General features: G+C 42.5%; 1 protein-coding gene across 2 annotated transcripts in view; it reads left to right on the top strand.

Annotated features, from left to right (window-relative positions):
• The first annotated feature begins 4870 nt into the window (after positions 1 to 4870).
• tpst1 (tyrosylprotein sulfotransferase 1) overlaps positions 4871 to 24824 on the top strand; it is a 64724-nt gene continuing 44770 nt past the window's right edge. For both annotated transcript variants that reach the window (XM_080006418.1, XM_080006417.1), the window contains exon 1: positions 4871 to 5092. The gene's annotated coding sequence lies outside the window, so the exon portion shown is untranslated. The remainder of the gene's footprint in view (positions 5093 to 24824) is intronic.

Genomic DNA, 24824 nt, shown 5'->3' with positions numbered 1-24824 from the left:
GTGCTCAGAGGAAGCACTCAGCCAATCAGACCTACTCTCACTGACTCACAAGCTCACAAGTTAGTGCTGCTCAACTCGAGTTGACAGCCGAGTATCAAGTCATCCAGGGATCAGTCATCCATCACTCGCACCCCCTGAACAAACCAGTTCCACCCATTCCAGTCCCCACTGATTCACACGATCAGGACATGGATTTGCTACAGGGATACTATATATATCATTGTGATATGGATACTGAAAGACAAATAGTTCTCAAAGGCAAAATTTTTATTTTTGATTGAGCTTTAATTTATATGTTATAAAATGTTACGATCAATCAGAATGGAGTATTAGTAAACTATTAAAAAACTCCCAACGTCCCAAGTCAGACCTTCAGCTCCATGCAGGGAAAACAAGTACTGAGTGAGTGACTCGCAACCCGAGTCACTGACTTGAGGGTACACACTTGGGTTGCGACTCACTCACTCATTCAGACTCTGAGTCCTTGACTTCAGCTCCAGGCAGGAAGTGAATGATTGGTGCAGCCCGCGTCAGACCAATCAGCTCAGGGCAGGGGACGGGTTCTGGGCTGAGAGAGCGACTCGAGCGAGTACTGAGTTGAAACAAGCACCAAAGTGGTTTATTTTCTCACAGGGCTAGGTTAATACAGTAATTAACTTGATACATTTCCAAAACTACAATAAATAGAAGAGTTGCATGGTAGTGTGAGTGACACGTTGTCTAGCTAGTAGCAGGTAAGAGGGGCGAGTCAGTGAACGTGTTAGTAGAGACGAGGACTCATCACTCCTGAGTCAGTAAAAAGAGTCATTTGTTTCGAATGATTCTGTGGCAGACTTGGGGGAGTGGTCGAGCAGGCCCTGGGGGGCGCGGGGAAGTCAGCGTGTTAGACTATCCATAAAAAGTACTTTTGTGGACGGGTCTCGACCGGGACTCCCTTACAGGGCTCCTGCCCCGTCCCCGCCATTTCTCTTCTGCAAGACAAGACAGACATATAAGAAACCTTCCCAGCTGCTGTGATTGGCCAGTCATTCAATTGGCCATAGCTGGCACTGAGGTGGGGAGCCTACCAAGCTGACTTCTCCTTGCCTCCCAGGGCCCGCATGACCACGCCCCTGAGTCTGCCACAGATTTGTTCAAACTCGCACATCACTAATACACAACTTTCTGTCCTCGTTATGGTTTCACGCTACATGACTGATTGGTGACAGGTCATGTCTCCCCGTTTCCCCGGCTCTCCTTCTCGACCAAACCCTCCATCACCACCACCACGTTTCTGTTCTCATTGACTGTAGCTCGGTGCATCATGACCAGATATTAAACCTGCTTGATATCTCACCGGCATCTGCGAGCCATTGGCAAGCAGTTGGATTGTGTTATGAGCAGTTCACATCACATTCTCGTCGCTCACAGGAGCACGCTATGATTTGTGTCCGATCTGGGGCTTTGCTCGGCGATCTCCAAAAACCTGTTGACAAGTGAAAAATCAGGCCAGAACCACGTAGTCTAAACGCAGCATTAGTCATTTTCTATTTGTCAACATCTAAACTTGGCTTCCCTCTCCTGAAGGATAGCGGCTTTGTTTGAGACGCTATAGCCTGATCATTTCCACCTATTTTCTCTGTGGTGTGAAGAGCTTTTCACACTGATCCTCTGGGGATCCAGTGTGGCAGACGCTATTTTGGCCTTCCCCGCCTTCCTCCTCTACCGGCACCGGCAATTGGGATATATAATAAATGTGAGAAATCACAGATAAATCCCTGTGGAAAGCAATTGTGCAGGATTCCATACTGTTTCATGTTAATTCTGCACTGTAAAATTTGTACAATTAGCCTCATCTGACATTTCACCGTTATTTACTGGCAGGCAACAGGACCGGCACTGTGAAAGATGGTAACTTTTGGCCCATCATCTATCCTCTATCTAAAGCTCTCGGCTGTCTATAGACCATACATACGTTTGGTCTGGATTCTCTCAACGCTCCCACAGATCGGTTATCACACACTCTTGAACACTACGCTGGACATGCTGAGTGCTGGTTTCTGATGACCACTTACTGTGACTGAAACCAGAGCATCTACAACAATGGCATTGCTGCCTCTGTCGCTGGGTTTAAAGCATCTTGTGCCATGGGAAATGTATCAGAGTCCAAGCATGGCCTCTTTCTTGGTGACTCAAGCAATCCTACTGTATGTTACTTTGACACCTACTGTTCTATGCTTTTCCATGACCTCTTGTCAAAGGGTTCTGGCTTTTGTTTTGTTGTTTTTATTTATCCATCCATCCATCCATTTGTCTGAAACCTGTGTGTGATTGTATGACACTTGGATTTCAACTGAATGAGACTTTATTATTGTTTTATCACATTATTACACTGTACATAAAGTAATACGCTACTTAGTGTGTAGTGATAATTTATAGATATAATCTATTTAACGTACATGACATATAATAGTGCAACCTAGTCTCACGCTTTTTCATGCTTATACTGTAGTCATGAAAATTAATCTATTGAATCTTGTCCACGCAGCACGATTGTCCCACTTTTTTCATGCCATACGTAACAGAATTTAAATCAGTTAATTTGAATGGGGAGAGTTTTTCGTTCTACACAAATAAAAATTTAATCCAATTCATTTGAATTTGGATATTTTCTTCGACTTTAGAATCTGGCCTCCTGGCTAAGGTCCTTATATTATTATAAACCTTAAAAGGAAAAGAGGGTATGGGTGAAAAACTACATGAACAATAGGGGTTAACTTGGTCAGTGAATATACCTGTGTTATCAGAATTCATATATGTAATTTGCAAAGCCCTGAATTATATGTTTGGCCATTTTAAGTGGCGCCCCATATTGACACTACCACCCCTCTAAAAGAACATGGAAAAGCTGTCCAAAACAGTTTACCTTAAACATAGATAAGTTGAACATAGGTAAATTCAGACTAACGCAGGTATATTCCCTGACCAAATGAATGGGGGTGCATTTATATAGAACTTTTCTAGTCATACGACTCAAAGCGCTTTACAGTGCATACCTCACATTCACCCATTCACACACACCTTCAAACATTGATGGTGGCGGCAGCCGTGTAAGGCACACACACCAGGCCGAACCGGTATGAGTGCACGATATGTCGTTTTAGCATTGTCATCCTGATGTGTGCATGTACAATAGTCACATCACAGGATGTGCGAAGTAAGGCAAAATAACTCAAACACGTCATGCTACAAATTTGTTGCTGCTTGATACAAAAGGAAAAATCGCACAGTTCTCATTTTCCATGACTAAGCTACAAGACGAGTCTGTCTAAAATAACATCATCTACTCCGATTTAAGGGTTCTTCCAAATTTCCAAGAACCTTGGTTTGGATAAGACATGTACATTTTGATTCTGTTTATCGGTTCCTAACTTTTGCATATTTCAGTTGCCCTCCTGACCCGCTCAGCTTATTTTGTCACGGCGCGGGATCAGACGGAAGAATATTGTTATAATCCATCCGCTGACTACTGTACCACAGCGCCACATTCCCCCATGTTTGTTTACATCGCTCCCTGTGTACGTATCTGCACTCCCCCTACAGACTACAGAACAAATATTGGACCAGGGAATAGAGTGCTCCTCTGGGGTTCTGTGAACGATGTTCACGTCCAAATAGACTTAATATAAAATAAATAAATAAATAAATAAACAACATTGATAATATCCCAGGTGTTACTACGGCTTTAGCTTATTGTTTATGCGCGGAGCAGCAATCTTGGATTTCAGGTCGAGGTTGGTGAGGTTCTTTTGACTTTCCGAGTCGGAAATTCGACTTCAGGGTGCTTTCCAATTGAGATTTCCGACTGGGAACCCCAAAATTCCAACTTGCCAGTTCAAATGGAATGCAGCATAAAGTTTTAGTGTATGTATCTGCGTCCCCCTCCTTCCCCATACCCCAACCCTTGTAAAGGAGAAGAAAATCTCCCCGTTCAAATGAATTGGTTTAAATTTAGTTTTAAGTAGCATGAATAAAGTCCTACAGTCATGCTCCGGGACATGATTCAATCGATTAATTTCAAGATGTTTATTCGTCACACACACACACACATATATATATATATATATATATATATATATATATATATATATATATATATATATATATATATATATATATATATATATATATTTTTTTTTTTTTTTTTTTTTTTTTTTTGTAACTAGGGGCATGAAAAAGTGCGAGACTGGGTTTTTTCATGGATGAAAAAAATTATAAATATTTCAAGGTGTTCTATGTATTTCTATGAATAAAGAAATAAACACGAACAAAGCTTTTTTTTTTTAATACCGGCGTCCATTTAAAAAAGTGTGAATTGAAATGTACAGTTTTGATTTAAAGACCCGCTACATGAAAGTCACTGAAATTAAAGCTTCTGATTTAATTCATGATGTGCACAGGACGCCAGCTGTGAATTTATCAACTAGTGGAGATAAGGGGCGAGAAGGAACAAAACATGTGAAAAAAATCTGAAAAGATCAAATTCCAAGGTTTTTTTTTCTGTTCACAAAATAAACAACAAAACAAACAGATCTGTGTGACATATGAGGGAAAAAAAATCGAATCTCGACCATCTGCACTGTGAACATTGCCCTAGTCACTAAAATAAAACCTCCATTCAATGTTAATAAAACGAAACCCGAAAAATTCCACGAGGTATATTTGTGAAAAATCCAAATCTCGCCATAAAAAACGCACATAAGCCTAAACCCACATAAAGCGCCAACCGAAACACTGTGCCTTTAAATACGTCGAAGTCCCACCCATTACTACACGGACCAATCCGTAGCGACGACACGGCTACGTCTTTGAATTATAATCCAACGAAACGTCGGCTCTCACGAGCCAGCGCGGCGGCGGCGTAGTGGCGGACTGGTGCGATTCGTCGCGACAGAAACGACGAACCGGTGGAAGGAACCGTGTCGAGGCGATAGAGAATGCCGAGAATCTGACTCCGTGACGCCGCTGGAATGCCCGGGCGACGGCGCGGGACACTTCGGAACGGTAAACGTTGACCCGCGAACCGACGGACGGACCGACCCGCAACATTCAGGTGGGTGTCCAGACAGTGCCGTTAAGGCGACGTGCCCCCTAGTTTCCTCTCCCCGTCCGAGCTCAGCAAACTGCGACCGTGCGACGACGTTTATGGGTAAAGACACCGTCGCGTCTTTTTTTAATTTTTATTACTCGTTTACGAAGTCGCCGCGCTTTATCGGCATGTTTTTAACACGCGTGTTGTATTATGTGTGTGTGTGTGTGTGTGTGTGTGTGTGTGTGTGTGTGTGTGTGTGTGTGTGTGTGTGTGTTTGCGCTACAGATATACAATTTTAATTATCGACGTGTGTTAACGTGATGATAGTAAACGTCGTGTTGTCGCTCGTAGGACGTCATTGAGGACCCTTAAAATGTTTTATTGGCCTATGTCTTAGGGACCAATTTCACTTTAAGGAAATACTCAATACTCTTCCAGTTTCCGAGTAATAGATTGCTATTGGGTAGCAATGATGGTCACCGGTTGCGAGTTGTCCCTCATTTTTCCAAGATCTCAGCTCTTACCAATAATCTGCAATGCAGCCCTTTAGATCTACATCCTTGGGTTACAATAAAGAACGTCACGGCAGGGAATGCATATCTACAGACTTCCAAATAAACTGTAAGTGACCTGGCACACATTTGCTGCATGCAGGTGGTTGGTATAAAGAGCGAACGCCCAGTGTTCTAAGATCCCCCTCCATCTACCAGCTATCTTTGGCTCTTTTAGTGTTCGTGCTGCACTGGGTGAAGCGTCTTAAACTCTGTCATATTTCAGCCCATTTCCTGGGCTGAAATGAACACCAGTCTCTGTATTACAAGGGTACAGTCAAGCAGCTGGCCTGCCACAACGTTTGACCAGCTCTCCCAACTGCACAACGGTGCCCAGATTCATCACTTTTCTCCAAATGAGTTCTGGTGCAGGACCCTTTAACCTCAGGCGAATAGTCATCCAGTCTCCTTTGCAATGGTGACTAAATTCAATCCAGATACAAGGGAACTTCTCCGATTGTCTCCAAACAAAGGAAAGATAAATATGCTGAAAGCAAATAAAGAACAGCCAAAGTTGGCTACTACTGGCCTTAGTTAATTGCTTTGGTAGGACTAGTTTGCTCAAGAATTCCCATGCAATGCATACATTTATACTTAACCCCATCCCTTAAAAAAAAAAGTATATAAACGCAAAAACAAATGCATCCATAATCACTCTGCTTGCTGGCAGATTTACTTACTTGTCACCTTTCTGATGATTCAATGACGGATGAGTGTTTATTTGTGACCCCTAGACTGGGGATTCTCAGCTGTGACACCAAGTAAAAATCTGCATTGTTCTGATAGGGGAATGGAACGCTGATTCAGTTGGACATGAGCCAAACGTAACTGACCCCTTATCTTAAGACTCCTGTCAAATATTATTACTGCCTTTTGCGTATTGTCAGGGTTGCATCTAACCAGCTTGGGTTTGTCACTTTGCTTTTACTTCCTTACTAAGTATTTTCTTTTTTACGTGTCTCGTTTTTGTTTTTCACATTCACAGTTTTGCCATATGTAACAGGAAGCGGCCCCTGCCGGGGGTGTAGTGTAGCAATGGTGCAATTCCACAGAAGAGTAAAGAATGTTGGAGATGATAGCAAATACCCACTCGCTGACGTATGTCTTTCAGTTTGCTGGTTTCTGTGCAGCAGATGTAGTTGTTTTTTTTTCCACATCAGTGCTGATTCAGTTGCCTATTAATGAGACATTTTGCTTTTGTGTATGAAGCGTGATTAATTTAATGTCAAAACGACAAATTTGTGTTTAAATCACGAATGGAGGGGGGTGGGGTGTGTGTGTGTGTGTGTGTGTGTGTGTGTGTGTGTGTGTGTGTGTGTGTGTGTGTGTGTGTGTGTGTGTGTGTGTGTGTGTGTGTGTGTGTGTGTGTGTGTGTGTGTGTGTGTGTGTGTGTGTGTGTGTGTGTGTCCTGTACTCTTCCCACATTCCTTGCGCACGAATGAGAGAAATCGTGAGCGATCACAACCTTAAAATAAGAACAGTACCTTTTTGTGTCCTCATTGCAGGAACTAGAAACGATCGTAGTTCTCAGAAGGCTGTTTTTGAGGGACTTTCTTTAGCTCCTACTCCTGTGCAGGGACTAACCGGCACAACCTTCAGTGACATAAGTGTATGGTGATTGGTTGAACACATGAGCCAATGCAGGCAACCACCATGTTTAAAACCCTAAACAAGCTAGCCAAAAATAAGATGCTTCATTTAAAGTAAGCATGTCTTTATTTACGCACAATTTATTTCCAAAACATTAAGACCTACATTAAAAAAAAACCCGCTGCGCTCTGATCTCGCCGTGGACTCAGACTGACCCTAGACCGGGACAGACTGTCCTCAATGTACCCCAACCGAGTCGCATCGCTCTGGGGGCCGACCAGCCCACCTACACCTTATTTTATTTTGCGACGTTAATTGAATGAAACAACAAATCCCTGTATGGTGTGTTCCTATGCATGCCCTTGCCATGAGGAAGTTGGAAGAAACTTTTAAATCAGGCCTTGTAGATCTAATAAGAGTGAAGATCCAGAGACTGGATTGCTTATTTCTCACCTCAAATTTGTTCAGAAACAGATTTTGGTGGACTAATAAGGTGAACTCAGTGAAAGTTTATAGTCTAAATACTATATCGTGTTGAAACCCGATTGGTTTGGTATCACTTCAGCGTCTCTGCAGGCGGTGCTAATGCAACCATAAAAAAATCCCTTGAAGGTATTTAGTTATCGGGGGAGCTCCCTAGGTTCTAGTTCGCCTCAGGAGCTCCCCAGAACTGTTTGGTTGGAAAAGGTCTATCGGCTTTACTTGTGCAGGCCACCCAGGTGGATTAACGGCTGGCAAAGTATATTTGGCGACCCATTTTAGCATTTTTATTTTTATTTTTATTTTTTACATTAGTCCGAGAGAATGACGGCATCCGCAATTTAACTAGTGGACTCTGGTATTACGTTAGACACGGACACGGCTCTCTGGTTCAGTTGAATTAGAATGCGCTCCAAGTTTGTATCCGGTCAAGAGACAGCAGGAAGTGATGCTTCATTCATGGGAACTCTGAAAACTGTAATTCGTGTCGGAAGTGATGCTGCGCTGCACAGGAACATAAAAACTCAAATTTGTGTCAGTCGAGCCACCGCCACCACCACAAGTATATTTCAGCTCTCTGGGAAACATTGCTATTGATTATTTTTCATCAAAATAAATGCTGCAGACATTGTCTCTGGACCTGAAAGACCCAGCCCAGACCCCCCATCGGTGGAGATAACCGCTCCACCTGTCTCCTCTGTCCCCGGTCCTAAGATGCCTAAATGCACCAGTGCCAACGATGTAGAAAGTTTCGAGCCCTGTGATTTGTTAAGATCTTACACTTACACTTACACTGTTGTATACGCAAAGAAGCAAGCAAGCAAAAAAATCCAGAAATTGTCATTGTTGGAAATTATTGTAACATTATATTTTAATTGCATATTTTTAAATGTTATGTGTTTCCATGCTTGGAATGTCTTGTCTGTTGGAAGACCTTTGTATACACAATTCCCGCTTAATTCAACAGCAGTTTGGCAACTCCAAAAGTAAATTTTTCTTACATGTAACCCCTTCGGTTGCCCATACATCTCATCTACTGTCTAATTTAATGGTGAACCACACAAATCACTGGCAGCATGACAACTTTATAGGTGTGTTAATGCAAATGAAAAATTGCATGCACATGCTTCTCATTTACAATTTATTTATTAAAACTGGCACTTACTTGCAAAGATGTCACAGTCCAAACGAGCTTCCTTAAGTTTTAGTGTAACACAGATTGTCCCACAAATATACGAGGGACATGTCAGCGGATTGATAAACGAAAGAGCATCGATTTTGTAACATTGATTGGTCAGGAAGTGGCCTTGCTCTGAGCTTCACTGGATGTTGCGGCTGCAATAGTAAATGGACTACACATAGTGAGAGAGTTACAATTCAGTATTGATCCGTTCTTTCTCTGTTTCTGTGTATCCCCAATTAGCTGCGACCTGTTGTTTAAATATATGATGGGCAGCTAAGCAAAATCTTTACTTCATTACATTAGGAGAAACTATGAGCATAAGGGCAGCCCCTCATCGATGTGGAACGACTGAACAGTTTTCAGGACATTTGTGGAGCACAAATAGTCACACATCCACTGCCTGTGTTTTGGAGGATGCTATTGTGGTTTCCTGCCACGATAGCACCTGTCAGCTTCTCACTGTGCAGTTTGTGGCACGTCTTGCAGAAGTTCTGACAATTAATAATGTTTAATGGGTGCAGGCATCATTTCGTTTGGGGGTTAGACAAGCAAATGGACCCCAAATTAATCAGTAGTTGCTAATGAAGGGGTGTTGGGGCCTGTTGCTGCTATGCCCAGCAGCTTACGCTGGCTGATGGAAATGCCCACTGTGATTAATGTCACCCACTCCGTTTGTACTCTATTATCTACAATTGTTCCAGCCAACTGTAATAAATGGTAGCTAGCTTGGTGAATGAGTTTGCTCTTCAAAACCACAGCAATTCACATTATTGCTCCGTGTTTTCCAATGTGGACTGAAATGTTTTTATGGATTTTTCTTTTAAACTAAGTTTCTTGAGTTGGTGTCTCAAGAAATGGCAGTGCTTTAAAACTCTCGTGCTGGGGAGGAACATTCTAGTTTGAAGGGAGCACTTCTGGACCATCGAAGCTAATGGTTTTGGAAAAGCCTACTTTTCCATTCTCCCATTTGAAATGTGAATTGTCGTAAAACGATAGCTCTGTACTGCATGAGATGTGGTCCCTGAGGAATAGAGTGACCATTAAAGCTGTAACGCGGTATTAAGCAGCCACGGTTCTGAACCGTAAGCCTTTCCCTGTAATACCGTGCCCACGGTATAAATAAATTTTGCAAAATTCAAGGTGTAAACTTTAATTCACCCTCACCTTATGTTGCCGCCGCACAGTAGTAGACGGCCAAATGTTGTAATAATTCATCCAATGAGTAACTTTCCCAAGTACCACGTTCGCAAATCAGCGGCAGAACTGCTTTACACCAATATTTTACAACATGGTGCTTTACGTTACGTTTAGCCTGACAAGCGCAAACAAGGTGTTGAGAGCCCCGACAAGTACCTTCCCGTGCTATTAATTAATTGAATATACAGAAAACTAAGGTGGGGAATTAATACAGTGAAATACCGTATGCAGTGGTATTTTGGTAGATACTGTACCGCACTATAAAATTTCAGTGTTACATCCCTAGTGACCATTACATTTGTTTTTTTTTCATGAGTTAGGAGTTTAACTCTGGACATTTGCCGCTTCCTGGGTTAAATCTCAGAAGGCTTGGGGAAAAATCTAAGAACAACTCTGTTCTCTGTTCATTAGATCCTTAAATGCTTGGCAGATGCTAACAAGGTGGATTTCGTACATTGTTTAGCTATTGTAAGTTTTCTCTACTCCTACTACCCTCCTACTAGTGGTGTAACGGAACGTAGATCCGTGATCCGTATGGGTCACCCCCCATGGTTCGGCTTGCATGTGAACTGCAGATCAATTGCAAAATTTAACCATTATAGTGAAATGCAGTTTTACTGCTGCTGTTACTTTTTAAAGTAATAATTCCATAAATCTTGATGCAGAGTTTCAGTGGAAAGAAGATAGACAAGACAGATGCATGCTGTATTTTACTCTGAAGCCAATGATTTACGGTACGCCACGTTACGTTGCTGCTACTTTACGACATGCCGTTAAGCAAATTTCGCTGCTATGCGTCTGCTCGTCCGCCATATTGGAGCGGTCAAGTTCCGCTAGTAAACAACATACAAACATACAATGTGTGAGAAATGCAGATTACTCTACAAAATGGACTGTAACTCGCTTAATTCTGAACCAGTTTTCATGAAATTTAGTTTGTAATGATACACCACTTTAATTTAACAATTGAGTATTGAATATTTTATATATATATTAAGATTTTATTAAAACATTTGTCATCTTGTATGTTGTTTTCATTTAAGGTCATGGGCAAATGTTCCTTGCCTAAGTGTTTCACAGAATAAATGGAAGGCAAAGTTATGAGTCTCCCTTTTTTTTGTTTTGCTAATCCGAAAAATGATCCGATCCGTGACTTAAAACTGTGATACGATCCAAACCGTAAGTTGTGATCCATTGCACCCCTACCTGCTACTTATTTCTTTGTTGCAAAACGAATATTACAATTTTAATTTGTTTGAATTTTATCAGGTTTTTCAGGGTTTTATTGACTCTTTTGTACTTCTGAATCTGAAATCAGCTATTTTGGCTGCATCCATGCTAATGTAAGAGTTGGATAGAGTTAGCTAATGTTAGAGATTCGAAGCTGCAAGTCTTTTCTGGTCTATTGTAGCTAGGGCTCGCTCCTGAAAGTTGACGAAGATTCTTCAAGTCGAGCAGACTTTTTTTTTTGTTTTTGTTTGTTTGTCTTTTCAGTGAGTGTGCATTAATGTAACAGGATAAAAACCGATTGACGCTTAAGAAATGCACGACGATAACATTTCAATGGAGAATCATAAATATAACGGAGGAACAGGGTACCGTCGGAGAGGGGCACAGGTGCACAAATTACAGCCCGATCGCTCCCTTTCCATGCCCCCCCCCCCCCGGGCATGGTGTGCTTGGCGGCCGCTTATCTCACCTATACAAAAAGCCGGTTCCACTGCAGAATTGTAATAAGGCCTGGGCTGAAAAATTATGAATCAGTCCGTTTTAAAGAAAGCTTTATTATCATTTTTCAGGATCAGGCGGACTATTGCTACAGGAAATTAATATTAGAATGAATTATTTTGTAATAAAGTGAAGATGATTTTGAACAGTTCAGATAAATACAATTCAGCTGTACTATAATAATTAATTGGAATTCTGAGTTTTACTAGGTTTCCATTCGTTAAACAAAAAAAGGGGGACATTCTATACACTGATTGAGAAACAGAAATTTTACCGAATTTTGAGAGGAACAAAATGGCTTTAGTTTATCCTTCCATCACTTTTCCTATTCTCTTACACACAAACCTTCAAAGTTTTCCACCGAGGCTTCAGAAAGTCTCAAGCCTCCACTGGTTAAGTGTTGATGTGGTCCCACCCCACACACACACACTCTCTCTTCCCTCACAGATCAATGGAAGAATATCATGTGAAGAAGATTGAGTTGGATACAATATCGGTGGATGGTAGAGAAGAGGCTCAATTAATTAGCACAAACACATCCTTCATTTTAGCCCGCAGCAAAAGTTGTAACCTGAGACGGGCGATAGGCTAACCACATCTCTCTCTCTCTCTCTCTCCTACTCTCTCTCTCCTCTCTCTCTGTCTCGCGTTCTCTCTCTCTCACTCATCTCATCTCTTCTCTCTCTCTCTCCTCTCTCTCATCTCTCTCATTCTCTCTCCTCTCATCTCTCTCTCTCATCTCTCTCTCTCTCTCTCTCTCTCTCTCTCTCTCTCCTCTCTCTCTCTCTCTCTCTCTCTCTCTCTCTCCTCTCTCTCTCTCTCTCTCTCTCCTCTCTCTCTCTCTCTCTCTCATCTCTCTCTCTCCTCTCTCTCTCTCTCTCTCTCTCTCTCTCTCTCTCTCTCTCTCTCTCTCTCTCTCTCTCTCTCTCTCTCTCTCTCTCTCTCTCGTGTGTGTGTGTGTGACCGACCCGCCAGGAAAAAAACTGAGCATTAAAACGGTGTAAGTGCAGTTTACCATGTTCCTAAACTGGAGGAGAGAGGGGGCTGAGGCTCTCGGCCTCTTTGCTCTGAGCTGTCGAGCAACCACTTTTGATCAGATCTCACTTCCCCTCTCTATAGGCAAATATCATCCAATCTCAAAGAGAATGATTTAGATTTATTGTTTCCTTAGTTTCTTATTTGTATGGAAAATGAAAAACTTAAACCTAACTCAGAGAATTTCAGTGCGGTGCATGTGTGCTGGTTCCTGACTCCTGTGCCTGTGTTTTTATTTTAGATGTTTTGTTTGTTTCCTACATACAGTGGGGCAAAAAAGTATTTAGTCAGCCACCAATTGTGCAAGTTCTCCCACTTAAAAAGATGAGAGAGGCCTGTTATTTTCATCATCGGTATACTTCGACTATGAGAGACAAAATGGGGGGAAAGAATCCAGGAAATCACATTGTCTGATTTTTAAAGATTTTATTTGTAAATTATGGTGGAAAATAAGTATTTGGTCAATAACAAAAGTTAATCTCAATACTTTGTTATATACCCTTTGTTTGCAATGACAGAGGGCAAACGTTTTCTGTAAGTCTTCACAAGGTTTTCACACACTGTTGCTGGTATTTTGGCCCATTCCTCCATGCAGATCTCCTCTAGAGCAGGGATGTTTTGGGGCTGTCGCTGGGCAACACGGACTTTCAACTCCCTCCAAAGATTTTCTATGGGGTTGAGATCTGGAGACTGGCTAGGCCACTCCAGGACCTTGAAATGCTTCTTACGAAGCCACTCCTTCGTTGCCCGGGCGGTGTGTTTGGGATCATTGTCATGCTGAAAGACCCAGCCACGTTTCATCTTCAATGCCCTTGCTGATGGAAGGAGGTTTTCAATCAAAATCTGACGATACATGGCCACATTCATTCTTTCCTTTACACGGATCAGTCGTCCTGGTCCCTTTGCAGAAAAACAGCCCCAAAGCATGATGTTTCCACCCCCATGCTTCACAGTAGGTATGGTGTCCTTTGGACGCCATTCAGTTTTCTTTCTCCTCCAAACACGACAAGTTGAGTTTTTACCAAAAAGTTATATTTTGGTTTCATCTGACCATATGACTTTCTCCCAATCCTCTTCTGGATCATCTAAATGCTCTCTAGCAAACTTCAGATGGGCCTGGACATGTACTGGCTTAAGCAGGGGGACACGTCTGGCACTGCAGGATTTGAGTCCCTGGCGGCGTAGTGTGTTACTGATGGTAGCCTTGTTACTTTGGTCCCAGCTCTCTGCAGGTCATTCACTAGGTCCCCCCGTGTGGTTCTGGGATGTTTGCTCACCGTTCTTGTGATCATTTTAAACCCACAGGGTGAGATCTTGCGTAGAGCCCCAGATCGAGGGAGATTATCAGTGGTCTTGTATGTCTTCCATTTTTTAATAATTGCTCCCACAGTTGATTTCTTCACAACAAGCTGCTTACCTATTGCAGATTCAGTCTTCCCAGCCTGGTGCAGGTCTACAATTTTGTTTCTGGTGTCCTTTGACAGCTCTTTGGTCTTGGCCATAGTGGAGTTTGGAGTGTGACTGTTTGAGGTTGTGGACAGGTGTCTTTTATACTGATAACGAGTTCAAACAGGTGTCATTAATACAGGTAAAGAGTGGAGGACAGAGGAGCCTCTTAAAGAAAAAGTTACAGGTCTGTGAAAGCCAGAAATCTTGCTTGTTTGTAGGTGACCAAATACTTATTTTACCGAGGAATTTACCAGTTAATTCATTAAAAATCCTACAATGTGATTTCCTGGATTCTTTCCCCCCATTCTGTCTCTCATAGTCGAAGTGTACCTATGATGAAAATTACAGGCCTCTCTCATCTTTTTTAGTGGGAGGACTTGTACAATTGGTGGCTGACTAAATACTTTTTTGCCCCACTGTATATGAAACAACATTTTCAAACACAACTGAGTTATGAAACTGTCCCATTCTGTGGGAAATCCTCACTTACCACAGACTGCGTTTTCCACATTACATTGCGTTCTATTTGCGTGTGCGCCACCCCACCCACCCCACACACACACCTTTCCAATATAATTAAATTTTTGAGGAGGAGGAAGCACTGGCACTGCTGGACCCCAACACTGGTCAGATTCATGTTTGATAATAACATGTATAATATGTGCATAACATTTCGGCGTGACAGCTTTTTATGGAATTCAGACACCGAAACCCCTGGAGAAATGTCCTTTAGTTCAACTAAACCAGAGTTTCCATTATCTGGTAATTGCCAACGTAATACAGTCCAACATATTTTAATCTCTCCAGTCATAATGTCCAGTGAAAATAAATCCCTCTAAGCACAATTTGAATTATTGCAGGCTGATTAAAACAATTACAATAATTATCGCCATTTTTTTTCCCTCTATGTCAAAATTAAATAGACTCTATCATTTCGATAAGAAATTCTGCAGATCTGTTCATTTCCGCATTCGGAAAGGTGCAACAGAAAGCCAGTCAGTTTAGACAATCTAAAGCTGACCCTTCAAGATTCAGATGTTTATTTGTCACATACATATATATACAAGCATACATATACACTACTCACAAAAAGTTAGGGATATTTGGCTTTCGGGTGAAATGTATGGAAAATGTAAAAAGTTCACGCGACAGTGATATTATATCATGAAAGTAGGGCATTTAAGTAGAAGCATGCAATGGTGATTTCCTCATCTCAAACAATTTATTGAAAACATTACATTTAGTCATTTAGCAGATGCTTTTATCCAAAGCGACTTACAATTATTCAAACACCGATGGACGCACCCATCAGGAGCAATTAGGGGTTAAGTGTCTTGCTCAAGGACACTACAGCATGCAAGCAGGAGGAGCCTGGGATCGAACCAGAAACCTTTAGATTACTAGACGACCAGCTCTACCTCCTGAGCTACCATCCCTATACAAGGTGAACAAAAGCCAACAACAGTTGTGGGTACACCACAACAAAAAATGTCAATGTCTCTAACTTGTCATGTGCCCTTGAGCATCAATTACAGCTTGACAAGGATGTCTCATGCTGTTCACAAGTCGACTTATTGTCTCCTGAGGCCTGGCACCCCACTCTTCTTGAAGGGTGGTCCTCAGGTCACTGAGGTTCTGGGGCACAGAGTTACGAGCCTCTACATGGCGACTCAGCTGATCCCATAGATCCCATATTTTCTATAGGATTCAGGTCTGGAGAATGTGCAGGCCACTCCATTTGAGGTACCCCAGTATCCAGCAGCCGTTCCCTAATGATGCAACCTCGATGAGCTGGAGCATTGTTGTCCATAAACATTAAATTAGGCCTGTGTTGTTCATGCAGGGGCACAATGACTGGATTAATGATGTTATTCAGGTAGTATGGGCTTGTCACTGTACCATTCACAAAGTGTAGGGCAGTTCTGTATTGACTAGACACACCTGCCCACACTGTAACACCACCGCCAAAGGCTCGTTTGGTGACAAAAGTGGCTGATGCATAGCACTCTCCTTGACGTCTCCAACATCATTGGCGGCCATCATTTCTGCTCAACGTGAATCGACGTTCATCAGAGAACAGCACTGAGGCCCACTGGTCCCTCGTCCAGCGTAAATGCTCCCTGGCCCATGCAAGACAATGATGCCTGTGGCTGGTGGTGTGGTCAGGTACCCTTGCAGGTTGTCTAGCACGCAGACCACGCCAATGTAAATGATTTCGTATGGTCTGACGTGACACTTGGGTGCCTCTCACCTCCCTTAAATGTGCTCAGTGGCCACTTCCCTCTGAGAACATCCTGTTTGAAGCCTCACAATGGCGAGGTACTGTTGATCAATTGTTAGGTGTCGTCTTGGTCTCATGATGTCAAAATGTGAACAACATGATGAAGAGGACTGTTTAAATACCAATTCTAATTGAACCAGGAAATGTATTGGTCGATTCATGGATCAAACACCTGTTGTGAATTTTGCGGTTCAGCTCCTTGTTAGAGAACAGCAAGTTGTGCAAAAAGTACTGAAACATTGAACAGTTGGACATGTGCATTCAAAAGTTTAGAGAAGGTCAAATTAAGTTCACCTGTAAAGATTATAGTGCATTTTAGGTTCATCCTGAAATTTCACCCGAAAGCCGAATATCCCTAACTTTTTGTGAGTAGTGTATGTACTGAATTGACATTGCAACGCATCCGTAGATTATGCACAATAAGTACTAACTGGTCAATAGCTAACTAATTAGCTAACTAACTCATTCCTAAAATACAATTAATTAAATTAGTGAATAGAATAAAACAAGAGTTAAAAAAAAAAAAAAAAAAGTTCATATACAAAGTAAAAATACAAAAGGAAAAGACTAATATGTATATACAGATATGTGCAGGAAAGTGTCATGTGAATAAAGTCAGGTAGTGTGTGTGGAGATGTACAGTATACAACATTACAGCACAGCAATTAAAGTAGCACCGAACAGAAAAGCAATACAGCACAGTATGCTATAACCCATGACAGTGATACAGTATGCAGTACAGTATGCATCATATAATAAAGTAAGGCAGTGGGGCCTATCTGTGTGTCTCAGTGGGGGCCCCTGGTGAGTTCAGCGTTGACAGTCCTTATGGTTTGCGGGAAGAAACTCCGTCTCAGTCTTTGTTCTCACTGCTTGACTGCGGAGGCGCTTGCCTGACCGCAGCAGCTGGAACAGTCCGTTGTTGGGGTGATGAGGATCCTTCATGATCCTGCGGGCTCTGCTGCTACACCTCCTGGTGTATAAGTCCTGCAGGGAGGGGCGGGGTAGTTCCAGTGGTGCGTTGGGCTGAACGCACCACCCTAGAGCTGGTGGTCTAGTGATCTAAAGGTTGCTGGTTCGATCCCAGGCTCCTCCTGCTAGCATGCTGTAGTGTCCTTGAGCAAGACACTTAACTCCTAATTGCTCCTGATGGCTGCGTCCGTCGGTGTTTGAATAATTGTAAGTCGCTTTGGATAAAAGCGTCTGCTAAATGACTAAATGTAACCCTCTGCAGGGCCCGCCTGTCCTGAGCAGTACAGTTCCCTAACCAGGCGGTGATGTTGCCTGTCAGGATGCTCTCGACTGCTCCAGAGTAGAAGGACTTGAGGATCTTCACAGAGACTCTGAATTTCTTCAGCTGCCTGAGGTGGTAAAGACGCTGCCTCGACTTTCTCACTAGAGTATCTGTGTGGATAGTCCATGTTAAGTCCTCTGTGATGTGGACTCCCCGGTACTTGAAGCTGCTCACCCTGTCGACAGAAGTGCCATTAATTAACGCTGGGTGTGTCCTCGGTTGTAATCCTCTCCTAAAGTCCACAATCCGCTTCTTAGTTTTGCTGACGTTCAGGAGGAGGCTGTTGTCCTGACACCAGAATGACAGGTCAGCCACCTCCTCGCGGTAGGCGTTCTTGGCGTTGTCGGTGATCAGGCCCACCAAGATGTTGTCGTCAGCAAACTTGATGATGGTGTTGGAGCTGGACCTAGCCACACAGTCATGTGTGTACAGGGAGTACAGTAGGGTGCTGAGGACGCAGCCCTGGGGGGGATCCTGTGTTCAGGGTGAGGGTGCTGGATTTGTGCCTCCCCACCCTAACCACCTGGGGCCTGGCTGTGAGGAAGTCCAGGATCCAGGCACTTAGCGGTGTGTTCAGTCCTAGCTCCAGCAGCTTGACGGCGAGTCTGCTGGGGACTATTTCTCCTGAAAAGTGATGAAATTAAAATAAATGCTCATGTATTCCTGCACGCCTTTGGTATGTCATAGAGTAAAGCAAAGAAACTGTGAAAAGAGATAAGTTATTGCTAAAGAGATCAATTATATTCTGAAATGGCCTTGACAAATTTGTTTGTACCCTGCGACAAAAAAATAACACGCAATTTTCTCTGAAATAACTTGAAACTCACAAAAGTAATTGGCATCCATCATTGTTTATTCCATATTTAATATAAATCAGACTTTGGTTTTCATTTTTGATTCAACAGAATATTTTACATAATAAAACTAATGAAAATGGCATGGAGAAAAATGATGGGACCCTTAACCTAATATTTTTTTCACTGCAATCAAGTGATTTCTGTAGCTCTCAATGAGACTTCTGCACCTGTCAACAGGTAATATGGCCCACTCTTTCTGAACAAACTGCTCCAACTGTCTCAGGTCTGAAGGGGGCCTTCTCCAGACTGCATGTTTCAGCTCTTTCCATAGATATTCGATAGGATTCAGATCAGGGCTCAGAGAAGGCCACAGTCCAATGTTATGTTCTTATTCATTCTTGGGTGCTTTTAGCTGTGTGTTTTGAGTCATTATCCTGTCAGAGGACCCATGACCTGTGACTGAGACAGAGCTTTCTGACATTGGGCAGTACGTTTCTCTCCAGAATACCTTGTAGTCTTGAGATTTCATTGTGCACTGCACAGATTCAAGGCACAGTAGGTATGGTATTCTTTTCTTTGAAAGCTTAATTTTCTGTGAATTTTCTGTGAACATAGAGCTGATATGACTTGCCAAAAAGCTCCAGTTTTGACTCATCTGTCCAAAGGACATTCTCCCAGAAGCATTGTGGCTTGTCAGCATGCATTTAAGCAAATTAGTCTTGTTTTTTTGTTTTTGCTTCACTCTGACATACAAAAGGCATGCAGGTATACATTAGAAAATTGCTTTTAATCACTTTTCAGGAGGAATGAAGCATTGTTTCAATGAGCACTTCTATCTTGCCTAGACGATCCGCTACCTCGATTCCCATGAACGCTTAAAAAAACAAAGGGCGCCTGATATGAATGGAAAAGTGGAGTCCATGGGGTAGGTGCTCTGGCAACCCCCCCCCCTGCACGTACCCGTCGCTCAACATACAAATCTTATTTTAATAAGATAATTTTAATATATAATAGAATTTCATCGAAAGATTTAGATTTTTTTTCCCCTTAGTTTCTTACTTGTATGGAAAATGAAAAAAACATTGACCTAACTCAGAGAATTGGAGTGGAGTTTTCTTTTTTTTTTTGTTTCTCCCCAAGACAGTGGTGCACGCGTATTTTTATTTTAGAGCTATTTATTTTAGATTGTTTCCTATATGTATGAAACAACATTTTTAAACACAACTGAGTTAAGCGACTGTCCCGTTCCGTACTGTTCCGAAAAAACCACGTGTCTCCCCACTGTCGTTACAATAGGGACGCACGTGTCCCCGTTGCTTTTGGTTGCTTTGCGACTTAATTTAGTCAAAACTGGATGTTTCTGTGTAAATACTTGTAAATAATAAATCCTGCACCTCTGTAACGGGAAGACCTCATTTGTCACATTACATTACGTTCTATGCGTGCCCAAACCCCACCGCTTGGATGTGCGCGCCCCCGTTAAGGTCTGCCCGCCAATTGCTGTCTCCCAGCAAAAGGAATTTTGCACAATCGCCCAAGCCAAGTGTGCGCAGCATAAATGACGTACTTGCGTCACACAGCCAGTAACGTGCAACTATGAATGCCCGTGCTCTCTGATAGTGCACGCCCCATGAGCTGCATGGCTCGCTTGCGGCAACTATAACAGAGCTTTAAGGCCTCTTTTCTTCAGTCCGCTAGTAATGTGGTTGAAAGAGGGGCGGGGTACCGTTTTGGCTTACATTAATAGTCTTAATGGCTTTTTGGCTGGAATGACTCACCAGGAACTAATGGTGTGAGAATGTGTGGGTGCCCTGAAATAAAGGGACAAGAGCCTACCAATGTAAAACAACTACATCAACACGTCAGGTGATCATTCTGTAAGAACGTGTGTATTTCCTTGTTCAGTATTATGTTTTTCTACTTTTACAAATGGTGGGGTTGGGATGTGGCACTTTTGGAAAAATTCGGGCGTAAGTTAGTCCTGTAGACAAACACTGCCTCCTCCTGCCATTGCTAGACTTGACTGTGAAGGAAGTTTGTTCAGATATACTGTAGCCAGAGCCAATTTGCTCAATGGTCTCGAGTAGCCTACTGCCAAGTAGCTGGCAATATGGCGTCAAAGGGGAAACATATGGTGGATTGATGCACAGACATGGCCCATTTTGCCTAGACCTGGGGAGATATTTATTCAAACAGGGTTGGGAATATTGAAAGCAAAGGGCATCGAAAAGCACTGTTTTTTTTTTTTTTTTTTTTTTTCTTATATGCAATCTTTTACGTAATTTTTTTTTTTACATATAGAGGAATGAAGCAGCACTATTGTGTTTTTTATGTCTTTATACACTACATGGCCAAAAGAATGTGGACATAAAATCTAATGCGTGATTACCACTATAAGACCACATTTTAAGGGGATGGGGAATTCTGCTTTTGGGCAGTCTTCAAAAGAGTCAGACAAAATGGTCAGTGATTTCATCCCTGTCTATCCAGTACCGCATTAGGCTACACGTCAACTGTACGGTCAATGCAAGGTTGCCCATGGAAACAGCTAGCCTAGCTCACACCTTCTAACATTTCAAAATGTGTTGTTTGAGCAGTACATCCATCCATCCTTCATGATGAGTAAAAATAAAAATGTAAAAATTTGATTTTAGTTGTTTTAATGGCAGCTCCATTTGGAAGTACTTTTGAAGCATAACCATTTACCCATCCATGTTCGCAATCCCCAATTTGAATGAATATGGAGCTTCACGGTCGACCGTGATGTGATTGTAAAATGTTTAGAAGCTATAGCTTAGCCACGAAGCTGTAGGCCTCGCAAGCTCATAAAATGAGAGTACTTGCACGTAAAAATCGTCTGCTTTAAGAAATTGTTTTCCATGGCTAAGCAGCCACAAATATGCCCAAGTGCTCATGTGCATTTCGAAGCGTGGGCTGAAGTAGTGTAAAGCTATTCGATTCTGGAAGAGGATACACCATTTCTGAAGCATCTTGCAGTCCAAATGACTAGGCTGACGTCAGGCGAAGCTACCAGGCTGAATGCATTGTACTAACTGTAAAGTTTGGTGGAGGAATAATGCTCTTGGTTTGTTTTTCTTGGTTTGAGCTAAGCCCATTAGTTACACTGAAAATATATATTTTTTTAATGTTGCAGCTCCTGACATTCTAGATGATACTGTGTTTCAAACTTGGTGGCAACCGTGTGGAGACAGGTCTTTTCCAATTTCAGCATGATAATTCCCCCTGGCCACAACCCTATTTACCACATTTTCGGTTGACCTGGAAGTGCAATGTTGGTGCATCTGTGACCAGACTAATGCTGTTGAATCGGAATGGAAGAAATCCCTGCAGCAATGTCCAAACATCCAGTGGAAAGGGAATGGGTATCAACTCCCTTAATACCTGTGATTTTTGTGAGAAGCTGTTTGTCAAAAAGGTATCCAAGCGCTTTTGAACCATGTAGCGTATCTCACTTGTGATGTCAAACATAGTTCTATGTGAAAGCCTTGGAGGATGAAAGTTAGGGTGCTTTCAACTTTTAACCCTCTGTAATGTTTCATACTCCTAAACTCACTTATACCTGACTAGAAGCAAAATTTATTGTTTATGGTTGTTGTTTATGGCTTTTGAGTTTACTTACTGCCCTTCTCCCAACATGCTGGCTCACAAGGCTCACAGCAGTTTACAGTTGTGCTGCCACTTGTGCAGTTTGGGCTTGATCCCAGAAGGTGGAAAAATTATTTGCACCAATGCTGTCACTCAGCATTGGTGAGCAACATTAAGTGAAATTAATAAGCAAATCCATTTTACCATAACTTTTCTATTTTTCTTAATATACCTATGTACAGTATGTAATGGAAGATTAGACAGGGGAGATGGGAATCTGATCAAAATGGAGTACAAACACATGAAATCATACTATGACCTTGTTAAAAAACAATAATAATCTAATAATAATTCATGGTGATTATTCTCCAACTCTACTTAGAATCAAGCATCCATGGCTTATAGATTCCTAATCATGTGTAGGACTCCACATTGAACTAGTGTCTGATGCAGCTCATGTGTCTTGGGATGCCTATTGTTATTGTTAATGGTGAGCCATATTCTTAATTACAGCTTTGAAAACTTTGAACAATAATAATAACTGGGATTTATATAGCGCCTTTCAGGAACCCAAGGACACTTTACAATGGAAAAACAATATAAAGGGAATGAGAGGGGATGATGTCATCTTGCCTTCCTGGCCACTCTTTCCTTAGACTGCTGTCCAATGGAGAATCCACTGCCATAAATATAACTGACATAATTGTGTGTGTGCGTGTGTTAGCACTTTGTGAGCACTTCTTACTATGCATCAGAGAACTATAAGTGTGATTCTAACAGATACCTTATCCATAGTACGTATGTGCTAGTTTGCAATTTATTTTGTCATTTTAAAGCAGAAGTATTTCCTCAAATATAAACCGGTAATCAAATAAAAAACAGGCCTCTAATAAATGCCGGGTGCATAGTCTACACAAACAAATACAAGCCTGCCTCTAATAGAGACCGGGGAAAAACTGATCGTACCTGCGGTACTGTTCTGATGCGGAGCTCTGCTCGCAAACAAAACAAGTCAAAGCAGTGTGTTTTTATTGTAGATATATTTAAATTACTCAATTTTCTGCAGCTTCGGTACAAATCGATTCTTGGGGCAAATGCCCCATGCTGAGTGCTCTGAGTGCTCCAAGCAGGAACTGGTGCATTCAGTGCGAACTTGGAGTTGCTATTGCGGGGGCTGCCTTTGAGAGGTGGTCTGGCTGCTGGTTGGTTCCGGCGGTGGCTGCTGGGCGGAGGAGCTCTCCCCCAGTCCTCGCCGGACCCCCTGGGTGCTGCTGCTGGCAATCTGGAGAGGGTTGGGGCTTAGGCCAGCCGTTGACCCACTGGTAGCTCCAGGGCGTCTTTGGACGGCTGTATTGTGTCCCTTCCCCGTGTTGGAGAGTCCCTGTTCAGGTGCCAGTGTGGCTGTTTCGCCCACCACACGCCACCCAAGTGGCAATTTCAGGGACCTCCGGTACAGAAACACAGACGACGGGGTTGTAGAGACCCCAGTTTATTGTAGAGAGTGGGCTAGTTGGAATAAGCCCAGAAGCAGATGGAGACATGACAGGGGCTCCTCCCCTGAGTGGGGGTTTTACCCTTTGCTCGTTAGACCAACCAACGGTCAGCAGCCACTGTGATCCTCCACCCCAAATTACCTAGACCCAGGTCAGATGTGGCTGCTCAAACCACACCATCCCCACACCACAACAGTATATCAAAATCAGGGGGCAGTACTGGTTGAGGTAAACATACAATTACATTACATTTAGCAGACTCTTTTATCCAAAGCGACTTACAATTATTCAAACACCGACAGACGCAGCCATCAGGTGCAATTAGAGGTTAAGTGTCTTGCTCAAGGACACTACAGCATGCTAGCAGGAGGAGCCTTTGATCGAACCAGCAACCTTTAGTTTACTAGACGACCAGCTCTACAGCTCTGTGTGTGTGTGTGTGTGTGTGTGTGTGTGTGTGTGTGTGTGTGTGTGTGTGTGTGTGTGTGTGTGTGTGTGTGTGTGTGTGTGTGTGTGTGTGTGTGTGTGTGTGTGTGTGTGTCACAAAAAGTTAGGAATAGTCTGCTTTCGGGTGGAATTTCCTGATGAACCTAAAATGCACTATAACCTTTACAGGGGAACTTAATTTGACTTCCTCTAAACTTTTGAATGCACATGTCCAGCTGTTCAATGTTTCAGTACTTTTTTCACAGTTTGCTGTTTTCTAACAAGGAGCTGAACGGCAAAATTCACAACAGGTGATCCATGAATCGACCAATACATTTCCTGGTTCAATTAGAATTGTTATTTAAACAGTCCTCTTCATCATGCTGTTCACATTTTGACACATGCGACCAAGAGGACACCCAACAATTGATCAACAGTACCTTGCCATTACGACGCTTCAAACAGGATGTTCTCAGAGGGAAGTGGCCACTGAGCTTAGTGTTACAGAGTGTCATCAGCAGGTTGCAACAGAGATACAGAGAGACTGGAAGAGTCACAGAAAGGAATAGAAGTGGACGTCCTTCCCACACTGATGAGCGCTTCATTGTGAACAGTGCCCTGAGGAACCGGATGATGAATGCCA

This window comes from Zeus faber (genome assembly GCF_960531495.2).
Source record: "Zeus faber genome assembly, chromosome: 9".
NCBI classification, from domain to species: Eukaryota; Metazoa; Chordata; class Actinopteri; order Zeiformes; family Zeidae; genus Zeus; species Zeus faber.
The sequence above is the reverse complement of the archived record's forward strand: the minus strand, read 5'-3'. Positions and strand labels throughout refer to the sequence as shown.